Raw genomic sequence first — 10,264 nt, 5'->3', positions numbered from 1 at the left:
AAGCGGGTGAAACTATGCAGGGAGAGTGGGACAAAGCACAAGGCCGTGGTTTAAACGAAGCTGACTGCATTGCTTGAACAGTGCTTTACAGGATGACTGTTTATAGACAATTGGTGAGTTATTAATACTAATGGCTGTCGTGCATTGTTCCTTCCTTACCACTAGATGAAGACAGCATTTTTAGATGCATTCTTTTCCTTTGCCCCATTTAATGTATTAATTATGCTTTGCGGCCAGGTGCAGTGGCTCATGCCTGTAATCCCAACATTTTGGGAGGCTGAGGTGGGTGGATCACGAGGTCAAAAGATCGAGACCAACCTGGCTAACATGATGAGAACCCGTTCTAATAAAAAAAAAAATTAGCCAGGCATGGCAGCGCCTGCCTATAATCCCAGCTCCTCGGGAGGCTGAGGCAGGAGAATCGCTTGAACCCAGGAAGTGGAGGTTGCAGTGAGCCGAGATCGTGCCACTGCACACGAGCCTGGCGACAGAGCAAGATTCCATCTCAAAAAAAAGTATGTTTTGCTTTACACCTCTACTCTCAGAGCTAATCTTTTGTGTGCTTGCCGGAATTCTAGCTTGCCAATCATGTGAAAAGGCTTTGCGGTGGCTAGACAGGTACGTTCCAGACAATTTTTGCAACAAGACAACAAAGTTTTCTTCAAAAATGAGGCAGGAATTCACTGTTGCTTCCTCACAAGGTCTTCTTGGGTCTTCTCTGAAAACACCCATGCATATCCTCTGTTCCAAATGCCCTGGAAGATGCCCACCGGCTTGCTGAACTCACCAGACAGCATGATGGGTGTTTCCTGCAATCCTTTTTAACTTGATGGGCCTTTTGAGGACAGGTCCCAAGAGCACGGACCTAAACTACCACAGCAGAATCACCAGGAAACTTTATTAAAAGTACAGATTCCTGGGCAGCTCCTACCGCCTTTCTGCTCCAGAATACCCAAGAGGGGGGCCCAGGAGGCAGCCTTTTTCACAAGCTTCCCAGTTGATTCTTCCGTGCACTCAACTTTGAGAACCTCTGGCCTAAAGCATGGCAGGTATTCGGGAAATATTTGCAGAATGAACTGTTGGTGAATGAGTTTCGAGAGGTGCAGTGTAAACAGAAGCGCCATCTGTGGTGGAGTTGCTCAAGATTCTTCCTGGCCATAGAACTGGGCAATGCTACCTCTGAGCCACTCACTGGACCTTGCCTAGGCACCGTGGTTTGTGGGGCTCAGGCTGCTGTTTCTTGTGCCTCATCAAGTCGAAGCTAAGGCTGGGAGTGATGAAGTGCCCCACTTTGCCCCAGGTAACTCCTGCAGGTGGGTACGCAGAGTAGGGTGGCCAAGGGATCATCAAACTCTTTCCCCTTCAAACTGCAAACTGTATTCTCTGCCTTGTACGCCCAGTTGGGCCAGGGTAACTTCTGTGGCCTAGTCATAGCTTCAGTTTCAGTACAAAACACATGCCTACCCCTCAATGCTCATTGATCCCTAATTCTGGGTATAGACTATTCCATTTCTGGGTACAGTCTGATCCTCAATCCTGGCTCTTAATCCTAGGTGTAGACTGATCCCCAATCCTAGGAACAGTCCTGAATTAGGAATTCATATTCCTGGTCCCAGGTACAGATTGGTCCCTAAGCTTGGATACAGACTGACCTCCTACTTCTGGTTATAAACTTAACCCTAGTCTTGGGTACAGACTGACTGTTAGTCCTACCTAGTCAAAGTCTTATCCCTTTAACCCAGAAAACAGGCTGACACAAAATCCTGGTCAGAGCCTGACCCTAAACCCAGATCTCAGACCCTTAATTCTAGCCACAGACTGGCCCAACCCTATAAGCTTGTCCATGACCCTGACCACAGACTGACCCAAATGAGGCTGGTCTAGGAGTGTATGTGGGAATTAGAAATAGACGTCCTGCCAATGGAGGCCAGAGAGCTATGTCCGTAAAAGGACAGGGTGTGACCTGCCAGAGTTGCCAGAGTTTTGGCAACTTGTGTCTTCCATAACAAAGCTGGGGCATTGATGGAAATTGAGGGTGCTAGAACCTTGTGACTGTGGCCAGGCACCAGTCCTCTGCCTCCTTCTGTGCCTGCATGGCTGCCCCTACCCTGGGGCTCCTGCCTAGCCTCCACCTCACCTGCTGGCTCACTGAGACAGAGCCAAACATGAAAGGGAAGGTGATGGCCTGACCATAGGGCCCAGGAAAACGCAGGTATCATTAACAGCCTGTGGCCTGTCCACTCTCAACCCCCTACTGCCCACCCTTCCTGGAATAGACCTCAGGCCACATGCAGAGGGGGCAAGCCCAAGGTATGGTACCAGCAGGGCCAAGTGGACTGTCCAGATGGGTAACGGGGGCCTGGCTTCCTCTGGCCTCCACATAGGGGCCCCAGGTGTTCACATGGATGGAAATGGGAGGGCCAAGTCTCTTCATAGGCTGCTGTCTGGTCCACAAGACTCAACTGGCCCTCTGAAGGCTATCCTGCTTTCCAACCAGGATTGAAGGAGATCCCATCTTGGATCTAAAGGAATGGGGGTGGAGACTGCATCTTGTCGTTCCACTTCCACCCCATTCTGGACATGGGAAGCATTTGTAGGCTTCCACTCTATGGGAGATTCATAGCCTCAATCCTTAAGGAATTCTCAATCTGAAAGGAAAACACAAACCCTGACCTCAGGGAGCTCCCAGTTTGACAGTGGAGACAGAGAGGCCCTGCATCACGTGGAAAAACAACCCTCACTCTGAGGGACACAGGAATGAAGATATGTATCCTTGGTGCTACAGGCAAGTAAGTAGGAAAGACTGAATGGAGTAGACAGAGAAGTCTAATCCAGGTGTCCTCCTTGGAGGAGATGATACTCATGTCTGGAGAAAGACTTAGGCCACATACATACCCGTTCACTGGCCCTGCGACCACCCCAGCCCCAGGAATGCTCAGGGCCCAGACCATTTCCCTTTCTCTGCCCAGTGCCCAGTAGTCCTGAGGCCTGTACTCCTTCCCCCTGGGGAGTTGAGGATGGGTGGGGGACGGAACGGGCCTCCCAGGCATTCCTCCCGCATTCCTGGGGCCATGCCCTCCTTCCTCCTGGCCTCAGCCTGGCCATAAACTATTTCAGGCTTGCAAAATCTGGTCTGCTGCTCTCTTGCTCACAGCCCCCAGCAAGGCGTAGGCCTGGGTCCCGGCCAGAAAACCCGTAGCACCCACAGAATCCAGAGGGTTCTGGTCAACTAGGACAGAGGAAACTGGATAACCTCTTGGGCAAATGAACATACAGTGGCTAGGGAGCAGAGAAGATGGTGACTGGCCCCTCCACAGGGCAGCAGCCACAGGGCCCCACTTCCCAGAGAATGTACCCTGGGAAAAGGGAGAAAGGGCTGGGAAGACAGGCTGGCTTGTGTTTGGGGGTCCAGCAGTGGGCTGAGGGCGTTCAGACAGATTACTTCATATGAGACTCACCTCCCTCCTGACACCAGGCCCCCATGCCCAGGTTCATGTTATCCCCACTTTACAGATGAGAAAATTAAGCCTTCGATCAAAGCTCTTCTTGAGGCTTATGTAATGCCTTGCCACTCTGCCCATATGAAGTGCAGGGACTGGAGTCTGGCCTTTTGCCCTTCTTCGCCAGTCCCCACTCTACAGCCTACCCCACACGTCAATAAATGCCAGCGTTCTTTCTCTCACGCCCCCCCCGCCCCACACAGCCTGCCCTAGACACCCAGTGCCCAGAGCCTCCACAGTACCCACTCACCCTCTCCTCCCAGGATTCCCCTCCAAGTCCCCACACCCTGCCTCCCAAATGAGCTTCTACCTTCCTCCCCGCTGCCACCTCCCTGGTCACAAGCTACTGTGTTCACACCCCGCGTCTCCTCAGCGCCGTGGGGGCTTCCCTGATTCTGCTCTGGGAGGTCCTTGGGGAGGACTCTTAATTCTCATCCCTAGCTTCTCCTCCCCTGGGGTGAGCTTCCAGAGTCAGCGCCAGTGGGACCTGGCTGAGGGGGATCCGTCCCACCCGCAGGCAACTGGGTCCCAGAAGAAAGGGCCTGAAGCCACCTGAGCCAGGAGCCAGGGGCCAAGTCTGACACTTTTCCGTGTCACCAGGGTCTGGAATGGAGAGGGCACATCAGAGAGGTGACCAGCAAATGAATGAATGAATCCCACCATTCTGTATTTTAGATGCTGACAATATGACAGTGAATACAATGTGAAAAAACAAGCATACTTCCCACCCCCATGGAGTTTTATTCTAGTCAGGCAGAAGGAGAAGGAAATGTAAACATACAAGGTCAGGTACTGCTGTGAAGCAAAATAAAGCTGCGGGTACTATGCGAAGGATAGGCTCTGTGTGTGTGTGTGTGTGTGTGTGTGTGTGTGTGTGTGTATGTGTTGTGCATATTAAGTAAAAGAATGAATCTGGACGATCCTGGGCCAGGTCAGACTCTAGCATTGCCGTTGACTGTATAATCTCAAGCAAGTCATGCGTCCCCTCTGGGCCTCACTTTCCTCATCTGTAAAGTGAGACCATGGACTGAAAAGCCATTGTGATCTGGCCTCAGCCTTGACCTTCCAGGATCCAAGACATTTTGCCTCTGTGAATTTAATGGGGGGAATTATAGGCAGCTTAGAAGCGGTTCTGAAGAAGGAGAACCTCTCTGCTCCAGCAGTTCCCTGAGGTTCCAATTTTTCTGTTGATGGAACATAATGTGCATAGATTTGCATACTAGGCCCCCAAACTCCCAGGGAAGGCACGTCTCAAAAATGTCAACAATTAGCACAAATGACTTGACTTATATTCAGGCCTCTTCCCAGAGCAAGGGGAGGTAGGTGAGGTAACCTCCAGCTACAAAGAAAGCAGAATTCTTTGCCCTGAAGAGGCAGAGAGAGAAGCCCTGCTTCCTCGCCTCTCCCCGGTGCCTTCACCAGCCCATTCCCTCATCTCTGCTCAGACACCCCTGGCTAGGCTGCCCAAGAAATGCCCAGGGGGACCTCCTAAAGACCTACTCCTGAGTCACTTGATGACTTTGCCTAAGCCCCTAACAGGAGCTGCCTAACCCTGCCCTGCACTATTGGTGTCCAGAGCAGCAGCTTTCAGGGTTTGCAGCAGCCTAGGGGATCCAGAGCACCTCCAACTCCAGTCCCGCCACCTCAGCCCATGCAAGGCCAATCCTAGAGGCTCCAACGTCTAATATCACCCAAGATCAGTAAACATTGCAGCTTCCCCTCACAATGGCTGCCCGGTTAGGATTTGCAAATCACACACTCACATATACACTAACACATACACACACGGAGGGGCTTGTGCATGCTTTCACACACACAGCACACTCACTCATGCACACACAAACACACACTGAGGTGCACTGAAGACTCCCACCCAGGACAAATGATCTGTGGGGAAAAGAAAATTAATGTTCATAGGGTGCTTTACCTATGCCCATCTCATCTAATCCTCTCCACACCCTAGGAGCAACTTTTTGGCACTCCCATTTTGCAGAAGAGGAAACAGGCTGCCTGGGTCTGCTGATTCCTGTCCTTGTGAGCTCACTGTCCAATACTTCCACGCTTGTACACAAATGGAGGTGCTGTTACAGAAGAAGTTCTGAGCCTGATTCTGCTGCTGCCTCTCCAGCTAACCTTAAGTACAACTCTCCTCCTCCCAAGCCCTCAGTTTCCTCATCCAGGTAATGGGAATCCTAATGCCTTTCTTTTCTCTGCATAGGCTTAAACCAGATGGCCCACGACAAGCCCCTCCAATTCCCATGTCCCAGAGCTGCCAAATTTGAGCCCCAGTCACCCACTATGAACCTGCCACCTATTCCAGGAACCTGGCCAGGATGTCTTCCTATTGGGATGGGTCTCAGAGGAGGCCAAACTGGGCAGAACTCTCTCTCCCATTGGCCCTCAGGTGCCACCCCCATTAGTGCTGACTTACAGCTTTGCACTGCTGCTGACATCAGCACCCATCTGTCTGTTGTGGTAAGAGAGGCCTCCTAGGGAAACAGGTTTGCTAAATCTCAGCCAGGAAGGACCTCCCAGCTGGGCTGTTGGGGCAAGTTTGGTAAATACCCTCGACAGGCACCTTTGGAAGAAGGAGCGGGTGATCAGAAATCTATGCCTCCCCCAAGCAACCCTCTCACCTCCCTAGCCACCCCCAACCATGATCAAATTCCCATCCCTGGCTTTGGACTTTTCAGCTGGTTCCCTGAGCTACTCAGCCCGTCATCCCAATAACCAGCTTCCTACAACGTCCATCTCCTGTACCACCATCCCCCCAACCACTGCTGTCACCATCCTCTGTCACCTCCAATCATCAAAACCCCATCTGCCACCACCTTCCTTCTCCTTCTTCATTCTCATCCCTACCACCAGCAGCACTCATCCATTCCAACTCAAAACTTCACTATCTAATCCATGATCTATCTCACTTCCTGCCTAAATTCTTTATGGAGCAATAAACTTTTGCTGGAATGATACCCAGACCACAAATCTGGGACCCAATGACAGTTCCAGGAGGCCATGGTGCACCATCTGTGGCTCAGTTGGTTTCCAATGGGGTCTATTCATATGGCATCTGCAAACACTCAAATGATGCAGATGCTTCCCTTACTTAATACCCATCTGGCCCAGGGTGGGCTGAGGGTGGCCCAGTTGGATGCAGCACTATCCTTAATCTCTCTGAGCAAGCAGCAAGCAGCATACCTGGCTTGTTTAAACACACACTTTGCCAGATGCTGAAGAACAATTAAAAGTGATCATAGTGGATCCACTACCCTGATCAATCTTGCCTGTCTTAAGCTCAGATAAGTCTGTATAGGAATCTGTTTCCAAATCTGTCATTTCTGATGGTACATATGCTGGACTTTTCCTTACAGGGCCAGCTAAAGTCAATGGAGTTCACACCCCAAACAAGAGAAGAGCTTGCCCTAGCCTTCATCCAGCCTCATGTGTTGCGATTTGGCTAGAAATTGTTCAGGAGAATCTTAATTAGCATTCACCTGTGGTGTTGTGAAAAAAGAAAAAAAAGAAAAAAAACCACCTCACTTCAGGTTCCAAAGTCTGAGTTGGAGTAAAAAGACTGTTGGAATCCAGGATCCACCATACAACTGCTAAGCCTGTTTCTTCATCTGTAAAATGAGAATGACAATGTCTACCTCATAGGATTGGTTTGAGGGTAGAGCGTGTTAAAGAACTCTTAAGGATCTTTTGTCAGACCCAGCTTGACCACAAGATTGAGCTGAATCTGAATAAACATTCTAGAACACTGCCAGAAAAGCTACATTTACTATCTTGTCTGACCTATGTAATTTGCAGAGTTCTTTTTACATGGGTTACTTCCAAAATCAAAATTAATGTTATCACTGATGCTCAGTTAAAACAGCATAGTAACTTCTGATTATTTCTCTCATGAAACTACCTATTTAGTTTTATACAGTCATGTACCACATAACGATGTATGAACTGCACATACAACGGTGGTTCCGTAAGATGATAATAGAGTTGAAAATTTCCTAGTGCCTAGTGACATTATAGTGCAATGCATTACTCACATGTTTGCAGTGATGCTGGTATAAAGAAACGTACTATGTTACCAGTCACATAAAAGTATAGCATATACAATGATGTACAGTACATAATACTTGATAATGATCGTAAACCACTATGATATTGGTTTATGTATTTACTATACTTTTTATTGTTATTTTAGAGTATACTCCTTATAATTTTATGTTAACTGTAAAACAGCCTCAGACAGGCCCGTCAGAAGGTATCCGGAAGAAGGCCTTGTCATCATAGCAGATGACAGCTCCATGCCTGTTGCTGCCCCTGAAGACCTTCCAGTGCAGAAGATGTGGAGGTGGAAGGCAGTGGATGTTAATGATCCTGACCTCAAATAGACCTAGGCTACTGTATGTGTTTGTGTCTTCATTTTTCACAACAAAATTTAAAAATTTAAAAACAGAAAACAGCTTAAAGAATAAGGATGTGTAAAAAAAAATTTTGTACAGCTATACAGTGCGTTTGTGCTTTAAGCTGTGTTTACAAAAGAGTCAAAAAGTTTTTAAAATTGTTTAAGTTTACAGGGTAAAAAAAGCTATATTAAGCTATGGTTAATTTATTACCGAAAAAAGAAATGTTTAAAATCAATGTAGTGTAGCCTAACGGCACAGTGTTTATAGGGTCTACAGTAGTGCACAGCAAAGTCCCAGACCTACACACACACTCACTCACTCACTCACTGACTCACCCAAAGCAGCTTCCAGTCTTGCAAGCTCCATTCATGGTAAGTGTCCTCTATAGGTATACCACATTTTTTTCTTTTTTTTTTTTTCTCAGCCTCCTGCGTAGCTGGGACTACAGGCACCCGCCACATCACCCGGCTAATTTTTTGTGTATTTAGTAGAGACGGGGTTTCACCATGTTAGCCAGGATGGTCTCGATCTCCTGACCTCGTGATCCACCTGCCTCAGCCTCCCAAAGTGCTGGGATTACAGGCATGAGCCACCGCGCCCGGCCAGGTGTATCATTTTTTTACTCATTTATACCATATTTTTACTGTACCTTTTCTATATTTACATATGTTTTGTATGTTAGACATACAAATACTTACCACTGTGTTACAATTGCCTCCAGTATTCACTAGACTAACACGCTGTCCAGGTTCACAGCCTAGGTGTATAGCAGGCTAGGCCATCTGGGTTTGTGTAAGTGTACTCTATGATGTTTCGCATGACGAAATTGCCCAACAATGCATTTCTCAGGATTTGTCCCCGTCGTTAGGTGATGGATGACTGTACTCTGACATCCTCTCCAGCTTTCATCTGTTTTTATTTTTATGATGGGCTGGAGACAGGACATTGTATCTGCTTTTCCCTACTTAAGTCTTGCCATGCCCTTTGGCCAAAGGCAATTCAAATATGGACTTCCTACTGTCACCATCATGGTCACTACGATCTAAGTGTTTTTTGGGGCTTGTGCAGAGAAGGAAGAAGATGAGCCCCCGCCTTCTCTGTTCCCCATGATGTAGGAGAGAAGACACAGGCTGAGCCCCAGGAGGACAGATCAAAGCTTTAGATCTGAAAGGGTGGTTCCAGCCCAGCAGCATGAACATGGCCTGGGAACATGTTAGACAGGTAGGTTCTCAGGTCTCACCCCACACCTGCTGGATCGAATACTCTAATTTCTGCACTTGAGCGTACATCACTCAAGTTTGAGAACCACTGCATTAGAGAATAGAACCCCTCAACCATAGCTTGCAGGAACAGTGAAGCCGTGAATACACATCCAGGTCTCAGGAAGTCATTTTAGCCTGGAAAGGAAAAGAAGGAGGCATCATTGGCGTGGGCCTGGGAGCCCCTATGCTCAGCACTCCTGGAAGCGCGCAGACAGGGAGGTCTGGGGTCTGGAAAAACAGCAGGAATCTTGGGAATTATAAGGCTGAGAAGGAGGTGAGGAGGGGGCAATGTGCCTGGCTGCTGCTCAGGCCTCCCCACTGGCAGGGGTTCCCAGCAGCCTTGTTCCCTAGGCCCATGCTGAGCTTGCTAGTGATGCTGGCATTCCTAGCTGTGGTTCGGCACCAAGGTCCAGTGACCCCCCAGACCCAGCCCTGGGCTATTTCCCTAATAGAGACCTAACCAGAGGGCCTGAGTTTGGGGTGCTGAGGCATTGACTGTGTAAGGGCCCCAACCCACTGCCCCATCCACTGTTCTCCCTGCCCCCACCACATGTGTCTGGGACTTTCCCAGGAGTTGGAGCCACACTGAAGGGACATAGAAGCCACAATTCTTGCCCTCAGAGAGCCCCGCAAGCTGCTGAGAAGATGAGTACTGAAGACCACCAGTTCCCAAGTCCTAAACCATGTGCCAGACATCGTGCTGAGCTCTTTGTGAACATTATAGAATTAAATGAGACAGTCACCCTTGAAACAGATACAAACCCAGGGCAGAGAACGGTCAGCACAGGAGGAATCTAATTGGCAGGTGTGCCATGGGCACCTGAGAGCTGGGTAGTCAAGAAGTTTCCCAAAGGGAAGGAGGCCCATTGCTGACTTGGAGACAGAGAATGTGGAGGCAACAAGTTCATATCTGTCTCTATCTCTCTGTCTCTTCCTCTCTCTGTCTCTACCTCTCTGTCTCTTTCTTTCTATCCTTCTTTCTTCCCTTATAATAGACCACTCCATAAATGAGCAACCTCTCCTATGCCAGACTATGATCCTGTCATTAAACCCCTATTGAGACCAGGCACTATGGCTCATGGCTGTAATCCGA

At 48.9% G+C, this 10,264-nt stretch overlaps 1 long non-coding RNA gene across 1 annotated transcript; it reads left to right on the top strand.

Annotated features, from left to right (window-relative positions):
* The first annotated feature begins 2,055 nt into the window (after nucleotides 1-2,055).
* LOC117088692 lies at nucleotides 2,056-9,703 on the top strand. Its single transcript, XR_004439281.1, has 4 exons — nucleotides 2,056-2,212; nucleotides 4,176-4,284; nucleotides 5,464-5,638; nucleotides 8,759-9,703. It is a non-coding gene; the product is annotated as an uncharacterized LOC117088692 (long non-coding RNA).
* The last annotated feature ends 561 nt before the right edge of the window (nucleotides 9,704-10,264 follow it).

This window comes from Trachypithecus francoisi, unplaced genomic scaffold (genome assembly GCF_009764315.1).
Source record: "Trachypithecus francoisi isolate TF-2019V2 unplaced genomic scaffold, Tfra_2.0 Lachesis_group10, whole genome shotgun sequence".
NCBI lineage: Eukaryota > Metazoa > Chordata > Mammalia > Primates > Cercopithecidae > Trachypithecus > Trachypithecus francoisi.
This window is presented reverse-complemented; position numbering and strand designations above follow the sequence as displayed.